This window comes from Arachis hypogaea, chromosome 11, assembly GCF_003086295.3.
Source record: "Arachis hypogaea cultivar Tifrunner chromosome 11, arahy.Tifrunner.gnm2.J5K5, whole genome shotgun sequence".
Taxonomy (NCBI): Eukaryota; Viridiplantae; Streptophyta; class Magnoliopsida; order Fabales; family Fabaceae; genus Arachis; species Arachis hypogaea.
Window position 1 is genome coordinate 74,364,453 of NC_092046.1, and position 15,393 is coordinate 74,379,845.

Consider the following 15,393-nt stretch of genomic DNA (forward strand, 5'->3'; position numbering starts at 1 on the left):
CTTAAGTTAGCAAGGGTATTAAGCAGGTTTTTCTAGTAGAATCAGAGTATGAGTTATACCTGGGTGCTCCAATGTATTTATAATAGTGTGGAGTGACCTTTTTAGATAAGATAAGTTAGTTATCTTATCTTATCTTATCTTATCTTTGGGTAAGGTCAGCTTATCTTCAAGGGAACCGCCTTTATCTCTATAGGCTTAGACTGCCTTTGAATTTGGGTCGTGTTTCTCTATTTGGGCCCTTTACTGGGCTTTCCTGTCGATTTGGCCGAGCTCTTTTGAGAAGAGGTCGGATATCCTGACCTGAAGAGGTCGGTCGCTTTGTGACTGAACATCCCAGATCGGATAGCTCGACCCAGGGTGTGAACACCTACCGAGACAAAGATAAAGAGTCCAAAAAGAAGGAAGATCGACAAGGGAAAAAAATTAAAAAATATCATAATTACACCCCTCTTAGGGTGTCCCTGGTGGATGCTTACAAAGAAGTCTGCCACACAGAAAAAATACCCCCAGCTCGACCACTCAAAGGCAAAAGAGGAGGAGGAAACCGGAATGAATATTGTGAATACCATCGAGTTCATGGACACTCCACCAACGAATGCTTTGACTTAAAAAATGTCATAGAAAAATTAGTGAGAGAAGGAAAACTAGATCGGTATTTGGCCACCCGGGATGATGAGCAAAGAAAAAGGAGAAGAGACGAGGAGGTTGGACGAACCGGGCGATCACCTCGAACACCAGAAAGACATGTCCATATGATACACGGAGGGTTCGCAGGAGGAGGAATCTCCAAGTCATCTCGCAAAAGATATCTCAAAGAAGTATATCATGTCGGAGGAAAGGAGGAAGCACCTGACATCCCCGCAATTACGTTTACCAAGGAAGATGCATCCGGCATCATCTCAGGACACGACGATCCCATGGTCATCACCATTATACAATAAAAGACAAGTGAACTTGTAAGAAGATAGCTCATGAAAGCAGGAAACATAGAATCAAGCATTGAACCCTTACTAATCTCTCAAGTGTATAGGGTAATTCACTCTACTCTTCTCTAATCATGCTTTCTAAACTTTGTTCTTCATCTAACCAATCAACAAATATTTAGCATATCAATGCAAACATCATGAGGTCTTTTCAGGGTTGTAATGGGGCTAAGGTAAGGGTGAGGATATATGTATGGCCAAGTGAGCTATAATATGAATCTTTAATTAACCTAAGCTCTCACCTATACACACATTCTATATTTTAAATTCATGCCTAGCTACCCAAAATTCCCATTTTTGCATATCATACTCATGTATCAACTTTTCTTTAATTTTATCACATATGCATTGATTTTTCATTAACTTAACATTGGGGTAATTTTGTCCCCTTATTTATTTACTTATTTATTGAATTTTTTTTGGATTTTTTTTTTAGAAAAATAAACATAACTTATCAATGCACATGGATTTTTTATTTTTCTAGTCTCACATGAGTAGGTATCCAAATTCCTAATATTTTATCAAAGTAGAAAAACATAACACATTCCCTTATTAACCCATTGATAAACCACTATTTCATGGTTCTTGTACTCAATTGAGGGGTTTTTATCAACTCTTTACCCACTTATTCATACTATTTGCATGGTTTTACATTTGCCTTCATAATTATGTGCTTTGATTGAAAACATGCTTCTTTGGCCTTAAGTTCCTTATGTTTAATCCTCTCTTATTACCATTAGATGCCTTGATATGTGTGTTAAGTGATTTCAGAGATTACAGGGCAGGAATGGCTCAGAGGATGAAAAGGAAGCATGCAAAAGTGGAAGGAATACAAGAAGTTGGAGAAATTGCTAAGCTGTCCAGCCTGACCTCTTCGCACTCAAACAGCTATAATTTTAGCTACAGAGGTTCAAACGATGATGCGGTTCTAGTTGCGTTGAAAGCTAACGTCCTGGGCTTCGATTTGATATATAATATGCCATAGTTGCCCTGATGCTAGGCGACGCGAACGTGTGCTCCACGCAGACGCGTCGCAGTGATGAAAATCAGCGTGGCAGATTTCTTCTCCAGCGATTTCTGGGCTGTTTCTGACCCAATTTTTGGCTCAGAAAGCACAGATTAGAGGCTATAAAGTGGGAGAATCCATTCATTCATAAGAATAAGCTCACAATTCATAATTTTTAGTTTTAGATGTAGTTTTTAGAGAGAGAGGTTCTCTCCTCTCTCTTAGGATTTAGGATTAGGATTCCTTTTAATTTTATTGCTTCAATACCAGGTCCAATATTTTCCTTTAATTAATGTTTCTCTTCTATTTTTAATTATTCCAATTCTCTTACTCGTTAATGTTCCAATTTAGCTTATGAACCTTCCCATGTTAAGATTTGAATGTTCTATTTAATATATTTTGAGGTATTTCAGTTTATGATTATTTTATTCTATTTATGAATGCTTTTAATTTAATTTAGATATTGTCTTCCTTTTGGCTTTGGTTAAGTAATTGGTAACCCTTGAGCTGTCAAATAAAGCAGTGGTTGAAATTGGGAGTCGCTCCAATAACTCTAGTCTTTCCATAGGAATTGACTAGGACCTGAGGATTAAGCTAATTAATCCACTTGATTTACCTTCATAGTTAGAGGTTAACAAAGTGGGATTAAAATCCAATTCTCATCACAATTTATAAGGATAGGACTTCCAATTCTAATACCTTGCCAAGAGTTTATTTTATTATTACTATTTTATTTTTCTTATCATTTAACATACTGGTTCCTTACTTTCAAAATCCCCAATTTACAAGACTCATAACCAATAATAAGAACATACTTCCCTGCAATTCCTTGAGAAGACGACCCGAGGTTTAAATACTCGGTTATCAATTTTAAAGGGGTTTGTTACTTGTGACAACCAAAACGTTTGTAAGAAAGGTTGATTGCTTGGTTTAGTAACTATACTCGCAACGAGAATTTACTATAACTTCTAGACCATCAATCTTCAGTTCTTCACCCATGTTCCCATAGTTTCCCCACACTTAATTGTTACACAATCCCTATCTTAAGCTAACCAAAGATTCAATTGGGATATTTAATTATTTTTCTGCTTAAGGCTAGTGATGTGGTTATAGAACAGAATAAACGGGGATAAAAGGCTCAAGGTGGCTAACAATGGTGATGTAAGAGGTAGGCTTATTTGGGATAAGTGAGCTAATAACAAATAATGGCCTCAATCATATGAAAGCATGTAAATACACTAAATATTGGACATATAGACTGAAACAAAGTATAGATTACAATCATAGAGAAGAAAACACACAAGAATAAAAATTTATGGTTAAATAATGTAACCATATAAATAAGCTCAAAATCTCACAAGTTGTGTGTTCTTAGCTTTTTAAACTATGTTCCAAATACAAATTTAAACAAATTTAACACATAGAAAATTTTAATTACTTTTTGTTTATTTAAATTAGTGAAAAAAATTTTTCAAAAATAGGGTCCTAGAAAGAAACTTATTATTTTTCAAACAAGTAGTATTTAAATGCAAACAATCAACTACACATGCAATCTATTATGCAATGCAACAATGAACTAATGAAGAAAATAAGACATTGGTGTTGGAAAGAAGAAAATAGCTAACCCATGGAGATTGGTATCGACCTCCCCACACTTAAAGATTGCACCGTCCTCGGTGCATACTAAGATGTACAAGTGGACGGGTTGCTTCAACTGATACTTTCCAAAGATTGTGCAGTGGACTTGTTTGTCTTCCCATTAAGAAGCTTTTCCTCTCCCTTCGTGGTGGCCATCCTAAAAGAAGAGGGAAAAGAAGAAAAGTAACCCAAAAATAAAGATAGAAAATAAATAAAATATGGGTGTTAATGCCAGATAATAAGGGTCTCAATTACATTGTAGCTACAACATGCAAGTGAAAAAACAGTAGAAGTACATGGCAAATCAAGAGTGCAAAAAATTGCAACAATGGGGAAGAGAGTGGGTAAGGAAAGATAATATAAATTCATGTCACTTATTATTTTTCAAAAATAATAAGTATAGCTTCTAAACCAACAGAAAATCCTTTTGTACAAACGTTTTGGTTGTCACAAGTAGCAAACCCCTTTAAAATTGATAACCGAAGTATTTAAACCTCGGGTCGTCTTCTCAAGGAACTGCAGGGAGGTATGTTCTTATTATTGGTTATGAGTTTTGTAAATTGGGGATTTTGAAAGTAAGGAACGAGTAATTTAAATGACAAATAAAATAAATAAATAACTGTAAAATAAACTCTTAGCAAGGTATGAAAATTTGGAAGTCCTATCCTAGTTACTCCTATGAGAATGGAAGTTAATCCCACTTAGTTAACCCTTATGAAAGCAAGGGAAAGTCAAGTGAACTAATTAGTTAGATTCCCAAGTCCTAGCCAACTCCTAAGGAAAGACTAGAGTTAGTGGAATACCAGTCAATTAGCCGACATAACAACCAATCACGGATAGTTGATAACTCAAGAGCATCTAGTTAATCAATTAAAGCCAATAATATAAAAAGCTAAATAAGAATCTTCGATCTGAAGTACCTCAATTGCATTAATAAGAGAAAATCAATCTGAACATAAGGAGTTCATAAGCCAATTTGGCAACATAAGTCAGATACGAATAAAAGCATTAGAGTAAATAAAAATATAAAAGGAATATTGAACCTGATAAATAGTCGAAATAATAAGTTGAAATAATAAGAAATCCTACTTCCTTTAAGAGGAATCCTAATCCTAAATCCTAAGAGAGAGGAGAGAACCTCTCTCTAAAAACTACATCTAAATCATGAAAAGTGAATAATTGAAGGCCTCCTCATGAATGGATGCATTCCCCCACTTTATAGCCTCTAATCTGTGTTTTTCGGGCCAAAAATTGGGTCAAAAATAGTCCAAAAATCGCCCCCAATGATTTTTGTTACGTTCAGATCGCGGCAAAGTGACGCGGAGGCGTCGTCCATGTGTTTGCGTGGATTGTATTTTTGCCAGGTCATGCGTCCGCGTGATCCACGCATTTGCGTCGCCAGGCGTCAGGGCAGATATGACAAATTATATATTAAATCGAAGCCCCAGATGTTAGCTTTCCAACGCAACTGGAACCGCATCATTTGAACCTCTATAGCTCAAGTTATGACCGTTTGAGTGCAAAGAGGTCAGACTGGACAGCTTAGCAATTTCTTCAACTTCTTGTATTCCTTCCACTTTTGCATGCTTCCTTTCCATCCTCTGAGTCATTCCTGTCCTGTAATCTCTGAAATCACTTAACACACATATCACAACATCTAATGGTAATAAGAGAGGATTAATATTAGCAAATATAAGGTCAAAGAAGCATGTTTTCAATCATAGCACAAAATCAGGAAGGAGAATGTAAACTCATGCAAATAGTATGAATAAGTGGGTAAAGAGTTGACAAAATCCACTCAATTGAGAACAAGGTAAACCATAAAATAGTGGTTTATCAGGCTTCCGCCTCTGATCGGCGTAACTCTCCTAACGGCTCTGAGCAGTGAGCATCCTATCTTTGATTTTCTCAACTTGCTCGGTAGTCTCAGCTATCAATTCTGGTCCTAACAGACCTTTCTCTCCGGCCTCGTACCAGCATAGCGGAGATTGGCATTTTCTCCCATATAGAGCCTCATATGGAGCCATCCCGATGCTCACGTGGGAGCTATTATTATACGCAAACTCCACTAGCGGCATATAGCGATCCCAGCTCGCCGGTTGGTCCAGAACACAAGCCCTCAACATATCTTCTAGGGTTTGGATTGTTCTCTCATATTGACCATCAGGTTGAGGATGGTAAGCTGTAATTAAGCTCAAACGGGTCCCGAAAGCTTTCTGAAATGCACCCCAGAACCTTCAAGTGAAACGGGGATCCCTGTCAGAAATTATAGTTGTAGGCACTACGTGAAGCCTCACAATCTCCTTTATATACAGGCGTGCTAACTCCTCAAGAGTGTAGTTCATCTGAATGGGTAGAAAATGAGCCGACTTGGTTAGTCGGTTCACAATTACCCAGACAGCATCAAAACCGGTCCTAGTTCTCGATAATCCCGACACAAAATCCATCGCAATGCTCTTCCACTTCCATTGCAGAATCTCCAAGGGCTGTAATGTCCCGGAGGGTATCTGATGTTCAATCTTCAGTTTTTGACAAGTTAAACACTTTGAGACATATTCCGCCACATCGTTCTTCATACCAGGCCACCAGAACATAGCCTTTAGATCATTATACATCTTGGTACTCCCAAGGTGGATCGAAAATCCGCTTTTATGCGCTTCCTTCAATATATCTTACCGCAAGGTCCCTACATCTGGCACAATGATCCTACCCTTGAACCTCCATAATCCATCTTGATCCTCAGATACTCTCCACTGCTTTTCTTGCTCAATAGCCGGGAACACCTTCGATAACGCATCATCGTTTTGATGAGCCTTCAGGAGTTCGGATCTAAAATCACTTGAGATCTACAGTTGACTCAAACACAGAGTTCCAGCCACTTCTTGAACGTCGATCTTTAGACTTTCGAATGCCTTGAACAACTCCTCCTCTCGAAGCATCATCCAAGAAGCAGACAGTGATTTCTGACTAAGCGCATCCGCCGCAATATTCGCCTTCCCTGGATGGTAATGCCTCCACACCTTTAGCGTAACCACAACTGCAGCGAGTTCCAGGTTATGCGTCGGGTAATTAACTTCATGAGGTCTCAGCTGCCTTGAGGCATACGCCACCACAATCCAGTGCTGCATCAGCATGCACCCCAGACCCTTTAGTGAGGCATCACAATACACCTCAAATAGTTCATTCGGCTCGGGTACCAAATACACCTTTAACATATAGATCTGAAAGCGCAACAAGTGTTTTCGCATTCAAGCATCCATATAGACAGTACACTCTAGCGTGTCAACTTACTCATAGGTATTACACTCGGCAAGGATTCAAAGCTCCACAATTCCTCTTAATGTCGCATACTTACAAGCTTCATCTCCTGCATCCAAAAGTATCACCCTAAGGAAAAACAACGCCTCGATGGTTACATTTAGGATTCATATGCGATATTAATATAAGTTTGAGTTGATTTTCAAAAAGGCATTAAGATCGAAAGACGAATGATCACTATGAACAGTGTTCGTGAGGAGTCAGAAAGAAAATCTTGTATATGGTCAAGCAGAGCTGTACCGGAATAATAAAATGCACAAGGAGAGGAACCTAGGTGCATCTCAAGAAAAGTTCAAATCAAGGACCCTTTTTGGTAGGAAGAACAAAGCGTGTAGAGTCAAAGGAATCTTGGCTGACTTTGAGGAATACGGTTTGCGAATAGGAGTAATTCTATTTACAGCAAACACTCAAGATTCAACAATTACGTGATTATACCGGGACAAGCTCAGACTCATCCTGGAAGGAACAAGGTTCATGCGCATAAAGAGTGCAACTGGAAAGATGATTTAGTCGTTTAAGAAGAACTCCAGATAGAGTTTCAACGTAGGTTTCAAAAGGAAGATTAGATCGGGTTACAGGGGTTCCTTGGCACATTTCTTCTCGTATAAAGTCTCTCATCGTCCTCTCCCTTCTTCACTGGTATACGGGCGCTTTTCAGAAGATAACACTTAGTTGGACAATTCCCTCTCCCAGTACTCCCTTCAACTCAATCTTAAGTTCTACTGATTGTAATTGTGTCTCCGTTTGTGGTGCAATCAACCACTGATCCAGCTTTCGGCTAGTCATCGACTTAGACATCGCGATTATCAAAACTTATCATGCGTCACGAACGATCGTTACATATTAATGGTATGCAAGGTAGTTAAAGCTTCAACTGCTAATTTGCAATTACCTCGTGTCTGAGAATCAGATTTGGTGGCATCTCGGCCTTCTCTATATCGACAATTCCAAGACATATGCCCTAGTCTCCAGCACCTGTAACATACGTCTAGTCTGGCCCTGCATGGTCTGTTTAGATGGTATTTGGTATATCTCGTGCACTTCAAATCTTCTGGGTGAGTACTAGTCTGCCCCTCTGAATCCTGTCCCTGACGGTTGTCGCCTCTTCGATCATAGTTCGAGTACTTAGAATGGGCAGCGACATAACGACTTCTTTTGAAACTTTGGCTCCTAGGTGTAATCTTTCCCTTTTTCTTTGCAAAGTGACGAACGAATTTCTGCTAGTAAAGAAATTCACAAATAAATTCTTATTGAAAGTATAGTTTCTAAACCAACAAAGAATCCTTTCGTACAAAAACTTGTTTGTCACTAAAGCAAACCCAATAAAATTTATTTTCGAAGTATTTAAACCTCGGGTCATCTCTCAAGGAATTGCAAGGAAGTATGATTTATTATTGGTTATGGAAAAGTATCTTTTTGGGTTTTTGAAATAGGGAACAAGGAAATAAATTGGCAGGAAAGTAAATTAATAATCATGAAAACCCTTGCAAGGTATAAGAATTGGAAATTCCATCCTAGTTATCCTTATCAATTGTGATAAGAATTGTTTATTGCTCCCTGATAAACCCCATTTTTAGGGTGTATCTTGTGTTGAATTTAGAGGATTTTATCATCTTTTCCCATATTTATTCAATGAAATAGCATGATTTTGTAAATTCTCCTTTAATTGTGCTTAAGAGTGAAAAAATACTTTTTAGACCCTTAATTGTTTAATCTTAATTCACCTTGATTCCATTAGATGTCTTGATATGTTTGTTAAGTGATTTCAGGTTTAGGAGGCAAAGATTGGATCAAGGGAATGAAGGAAAAGCATGAAAAAATTGAGAAATCATGAAGAAATGAAGGAATCGCAAAAGCTGTCAAGCCTACCTCTTTGCACTTAATTGACCATAACTTGAGCTACAGAGATCCAAATGATGCGGTTCCCATTGCGTTAGAAAGCTAACATCCGGGGCTTCGAAATGATATAATATTTGCCATAGTTGCATCGCGGATAGGGGCGTTCACATGCACTGTACGCATATGCGCCGATTTGCATGTGTTTCATTAAATGCAAATTCGTGGCCAGCGAATTCTAAAGCCTGGCGGGCCCAATCCAACTCATTTCTGATACTATTTAAGCCAAATATTGAAGGGGAATTTACATACTTTACATACTTTTGATCATTAGTTTAGTTTAGGTTAGTTTTAGAGAGAGAAGCTCTCACTTCTCACCAGGATTAAGATTAGGTTTCAGATCTAAATCTAGTTCTTCTTCTCTCTTCTAATTTTCCTTTCCTTTCCTTAATTGTTCTATTGTAGTTGTAGAATTTTTCTTCTCTTGTAATTCCTTTGCATTGTTAGTTGTAGTTTATGAACTTTTTTTTGTAGATCTACATTTCTTTTTCAATGCAATTGGTAAGTTCTTTGTTATTTCATGATTGTTTTCCTTTTCTATTTTTGTTCTTTTGCTATTCTAGTTAGATCTCTCTTTAATTCTTGCAATTTATGTTGTTTACTTTTATTGCCTTTTATGTGTTTGTTAAAATGCTTCTTTTAGTTATGAGTTTACTTTTCTATTGTTTTGCCTTTCTATTGTTAATCTCCTACTTTTGTAGTTGTAGATTCCTTTAATTCTTGCAATTTACTATGCTTTTCTTTTGTGCCTTTCAAGTGTTTGATGAAATTCTTGGTTGGATTTTAGAGTAGATTTTAGTGCTCTTGGCTTGGGAAAGTAACTTAGGAACTCTTGAGTTACTAATGTCCAAGTGATTGATGATTGGGAGCCATTAACTCTAGATCTCACTAATTGATTTGGTGGAGAACTAGGACTTATGGACTTGGATTGACATAGCTCACTTGACTTTCCTCTACTATTAGTTAGGGGTTAACTTAGTGGGGTTGGTCCTTGCCAATTCTCATGTTGTGGTTAGTGATTAGGATAGAGATCCTTGACCATCAAACCTTGCCAAGACCTTTTTAGTTGTTAGTTTATTTTCATTGCCATTTACTTTTCTTATTTCTTATCTAAAACCCCAAAAACATATCTCATAACCAATAACAAGACACTTTGTTGCAATTCCTAGGGAGAACGACCCAAGGTTTAATACTTCAGTTTATAAATTTAGGGGTTTGTTGTAGTGACAAACAATCTTTTGTATGAAAGAATTATTGATTAGTTTAGAAACTATACTTGCAACGAGAATTTATTTGTGAAATTCTAAACCGTCAAGAATCTAATCATCAAAATGGCGCCGTTGCCGAGAAATTGCAATGGTGTTGTGTTATTGGTTATTGTATATATTTGAATATTGTGTATAGCTTTATTTTTGGATTGCTTGCTAGTCTTTGCTAGTTTAGGACTTTGTTTCATTATTTTTCTATTAGCTTTTGAATTTTATTTTCTGTTTTCACTATGAATTCTCACTTTGGCTATGAGTGTGGTTACAACTATGTTGTAGGTAATGGGAGCTACAATGAAGAAATGTATCAAGGATGGGATAATCAAAGGTGGGAGGAGCCATATGTATATGATCAATCTTCATGGCAACAACCTCCACCAATTCACTATGAAGAAGAGCCATTCTATGATGCATACCAATCCAATGGCTATGGTGAATCTCTTTGTGACTTTCAAGAACCACCACCATATGCCTATGAATCATATCCTCAACATGAACCTCAACCATACTCACAAGCCTCCTTTCACCAAACACATCCACATGACCCTAATCCATATTCATCCTACCAACCACCTTTTGAACCATATGAGCCATACATGGAACCACCATGCCAATATCAATACTCCCAAGAACCACCTCAATATACACCACCACTCTACCAAGAAGAACCACCTTCCTATCATGAACCCTTTCTCCAAGACAATGAACCCTCTTACCTGCTCCAATCCTCAATGGATGAAATCCTTGGCCTTATACTTCAAGGGCAAGGAGAAATGCAAAGGGAGACACTAGAATTTGTAGCTACCTTGACCAAGGTGGTAAGCTCTCTAGCCTCCCAATACTTGAGCACTCAAAGCACTCCCATGGTCACATATGGAGAATTAATTGAAAAGCATAAGGAGAGATTGGAAACTCTGGTGGAAAATGAGGGATGTTACTTTGTGTTAGAACAATTGGAGAAGCCTATGCTCATTGAAGAAGAGGAAAAAATGGTTGAAGACTTAGGAGATGCGGAACCTCCTTGGAAACCTAGAGTCGAAGAGAACCTCTCCAAGGCGATTGAATTGGATGTTGAAGAGGAGAGTGCACAACCTCCAAAATAATTTTTGAGTGAAGACTTGGAAGGAATGGAGCAAAACTTGAGTTCCCTCGGAGATGAAGATCATGCGTCCAACCCTCTTGGTGGTGAATCCTTTGAATTTGAAGAACCTTCTCCCAATGAGATGGAAAGCAATGTGGAGGTAGATTTTTTCCTTCCTCCCATTTATGATTTGAGTGATGGAGAAGAGGTAGATGAAATTGATGAACAAAGGGTTGAAATTGAAGAAAGTTGTCAAGAGGTGGAGGTAGTCAAAGAAGAACATAAGGGAGTGGAGCTTACAAGCACATTGGAGATACCTCTCCCCAAGCCACCACCATCCATTCTTCCATTCAAGTGGGTAAATTCCTTATACTAAGCTTTATTATTCCCCTTGAATATGGTTTGCTAGAGACGGATGGTCAACTTAGATATATTTGTGGCTTTAAGAGCAAAAGGGAGATGGTTAGTGGTTGAAAATATCATTCTAAGCTCATGATGGTTGCATGTTCAAAGTTGCATAGTAACGGTTGGTGTAGAACTAAATTGCTTAGGTCTAGAATGATGTTTGGTCACTTAAATGAGAATTCCAAGACTATGGCACCCACATTGATCAATGATAGTCAACTTCAAGACGGGTGTGAAAATAAAGTGTGGGATCCTGGATTACAAGAAGAGGATCAACTTTGGGAGCTCCAAGCTTGTGAAGAACTCCATCAACACTTGGCTCAATCCATGAGAAATCTTGGGGCACAATGGAGAACCAAGCATTGGTGGGAGTTCCAAGATGAATTCAAGCACAAGCTACCTTGAAAGGAGCTCCCCATAAGTCCAACTTAAGGACAATAAATAAAAGTGCTAGGTGGGAGACACCCTACCATGGTAAATTCTTTTCATTTTCTCTTTTTTTACATATTGGTAATTAGTTTAAATTCATGTTTTTGGTTGATTTGTTGAGTATAATTGGTAGTGTAGTATGTTAAATAAGGTTTTAAGGTATTTTGGCAACTGTTTGGAGGTTTGGAACGCTTGGATTGGTGCAAAAACATAGAAAAGTTAAAAAAAAAAAATAGAGCACCATCCGTGCGTACGCGCACTGCGCGCGTATGCGTGCATCAAGCATTTTCGCCTATCCGCGTGGACGCACCATGTATGCGTACGCGTGGATTGAGAAATTCCACCCCCAAGCCAAAAACCTGAGAGTTGCGCGAACGTTGTGCGCGCACTGTGCCTTTGGCACAAACCAACTCGCACGTACGCGCACATGACGCGTACGCGCCACTCTCGAAATAAGCCATCCGCGTGCGTGCGCCATGCGTGCGTACGCGCGGATGTCCTTCCTTCAACACATTTCTTTTCTTCTCCTCTTTCCATTTCTTTCCTTCTCCTTTCTTCTTCCCTTCTTTTACCCCTGATCCAACACTCCCAAACACCATTGATAACTATTTATTTTAGTTAGTTAATTAGTTAGTTATTTAGTTAATTAGTTAGTTAATTAGTTAGTTAGTTAGTTGATTAGTTAGTTAGTTTAATTTTCATTTATTTTTCTCTTTTTCATTGTAAGTGTTGGATTGTTAATCTTCTTTACCACTAATTGCTGCTGAGTATTAAAAAGGGATGTTATCTTAACATCATTATGTTTATAATCTTTGTTGGATTCTATTGTTGAGGTTATATTTTGCTACTTGGTTTTGAGTTTTTCATGCTTACCTTTTAGGAATACTAAGTGATGAGAATTACCTTCGAGCTTGTAACCCCTCTTGAATTGCATGTGTTGGCCACCATGTGATTTGGATCCTTTCCCTCGATTAGGCAATCTATTGATATTGGATGTTGAGCATTTATCTTAATGCATTGTATTTCTTGGTTATATGCATCCATTTTAGCTTGAATGCTCTCATGCTTCTTTAATGCCTGTTCTGCCTTACAAGTTTACTTAAAGCATCTCAAGCACACTAGGATAAGTGAAATGCATGCTTCTTTTGTGACATCACTTTTTATGCTAATGTGTGTTATAAAAGGTGCCTAATTTAGAATTCACATCCCTAATATTTCTTAATGTCACACCAATCCACTCACTCAATTCTAGTGATTAGTACCTCATTCCAACAATTATGCTTCCTTGCTTTTGTATTTTCTCATCTTATGGTGTTATATTTTTGTTTTTCATGATTGATGCACCACAAGCAATAATAGAAGTAGAAGAAAGAACATGCAACAACCGGTTGATATACCAGGTGAAGGTAGCAATCCGGAGAGTCGCTATACCCCCTTTCTCATCTTTGAGTGCACCGAGGACAGTGCAAACTTTTAAGTGTGGGGAGATCGTCCGACCGATCGGTGATTTTGGGTGATAAATTTCTAATTCCAACATTTTTGCATTTCATTTTAGGTCTTTTAGGATTTTTGTTTCATTTTCTTATTTTTGCATATATATACACAATAAGCTTAGTCAAAATAATGAAATCCTTCAAGAATTCTATCTATAGGGCACACCAATTGATTTGAGTGAAAACTTTTCATTAAAACTTGCTTGAATTACATATATTGTGGAATATATTTTGAGCTAAGAACACAAGCAAGTGAGATTTGAGCCTAATGGCGTGGTCACATCTTATAACCACTTATTTTTCCTTCTTGTGTGCATTATTCTCTTTCTATGATTATAATCTTTGATTTGTTTGATTCTTTATGTCTATTATTTTGTGTATTCATGCATTTATATGATTGAGGCCATTGTTTCATTAGCTCACTTACCCAAATAGCCTTACCTTTTATCTTCCATTGTTAGCAACTTTGAGCCTACGATTAACCTACTTGTTCTTGATTTTAGCACATTACAAGCCTTGAAGCGAAAAACAATAAAAGTCCTTAATTTGGATCTTTGATTAGCTTAGGCTAGTGTGAGTGTGTCATTTAAGTGTGGGAAAACTTGGGAGATTGGGAGAATAAAAGGGTAGCTTTTGTTTTGTATTTCTATATTTAGGAATTGGGTACATGCTCATGTATTGATTAAATGTATAAACCTTATGCATTGATACTCTTGTATATATTTTGTTGCAAGGCAAAAAGAACAAAAAAGGGAGAAAAAATGAGAAAGACAAAAGAAAAAGAAAAAAAAAGTATGGAAAGAACAAAAAGAAAAAAATAGAAAAAAAGAAACAAATAAAAAGAAAGAAATAAAAAGGGGACAAAATGCCCCAAAGCAAAGCTCAATAAGGGTCAATGCATAAGTATTGTGAAATGAAAAGAAAATGCATGAGTATGTTAAAAAGTGAAAAATGGGTAGTTAGGTTAGCTTTGAAATTGTATAGGATGTCATAGGTTAGGTGGGAAGTTTAAGCTTATCAAAGATTCAAATTTCAAGCTCACTTAACCATATATGCATCCTACCTTGACCCTAGCCCCATTACAACCAATGAAAAGACCTCATGATACTTGTATGCATGCATGAAATAAATGTTGATTGTTAGAAGAAAAACAAATCTTAGAAAGCATGAAATAGAGGAGAATTGAGAGAATCAACCCTAAACACTTGAGCGAATAGAGTACAAACACATCCAGTGAGGGTTTGATGCTCAAATTACATGTTTTCCACCTATGATCATCACTCCTCATGCAAGTTTGTAAAAATATTTAATAACTCAATACAATTGTGGATTAGACTTGCTAGTCCTTAGCCCTTGTGCATATATGCTTCTTGGAAATTGATTTATTTTGTCCAAGCAATTGCATTCATATAGATAGTTGCATATAGGTAGATTGCATTTAGTTAGACTTCATTGAATAAATGTTGATACCCCTTGTTTCTCCCTTGGTTTAAGCATGAGGACATGCTTGGTTTAAGTGTGGGAAGGTTGATAAACCCCATTTGTAGGGTTTTATCATCTTTTCCCACATTTATTCAATGAAATAGCATGGTTTTGTAAATTCTCCTTTAATTGTGCTTAAAAGTGAAAACATGCTTTTTAGGCCCTTAATTGTTTAATCTTAATTCACCTTGATTCCATTAGATGCCTTGATATGTTTGTTAACTGATTTCAGGTTTAGGAGACAAAGATTGGATCAAGGGAATGAAGGAAAAACATGAAAAAAAATGGAGAACTCATGAAGAAATGAAGGAATCGCAAAAGCTGTCAAGCCGACTTCTTCGCACTTAATTGACCTTAACTTGAGCTACAGAGATCCAAATGATGCGGTTCTAGTTGC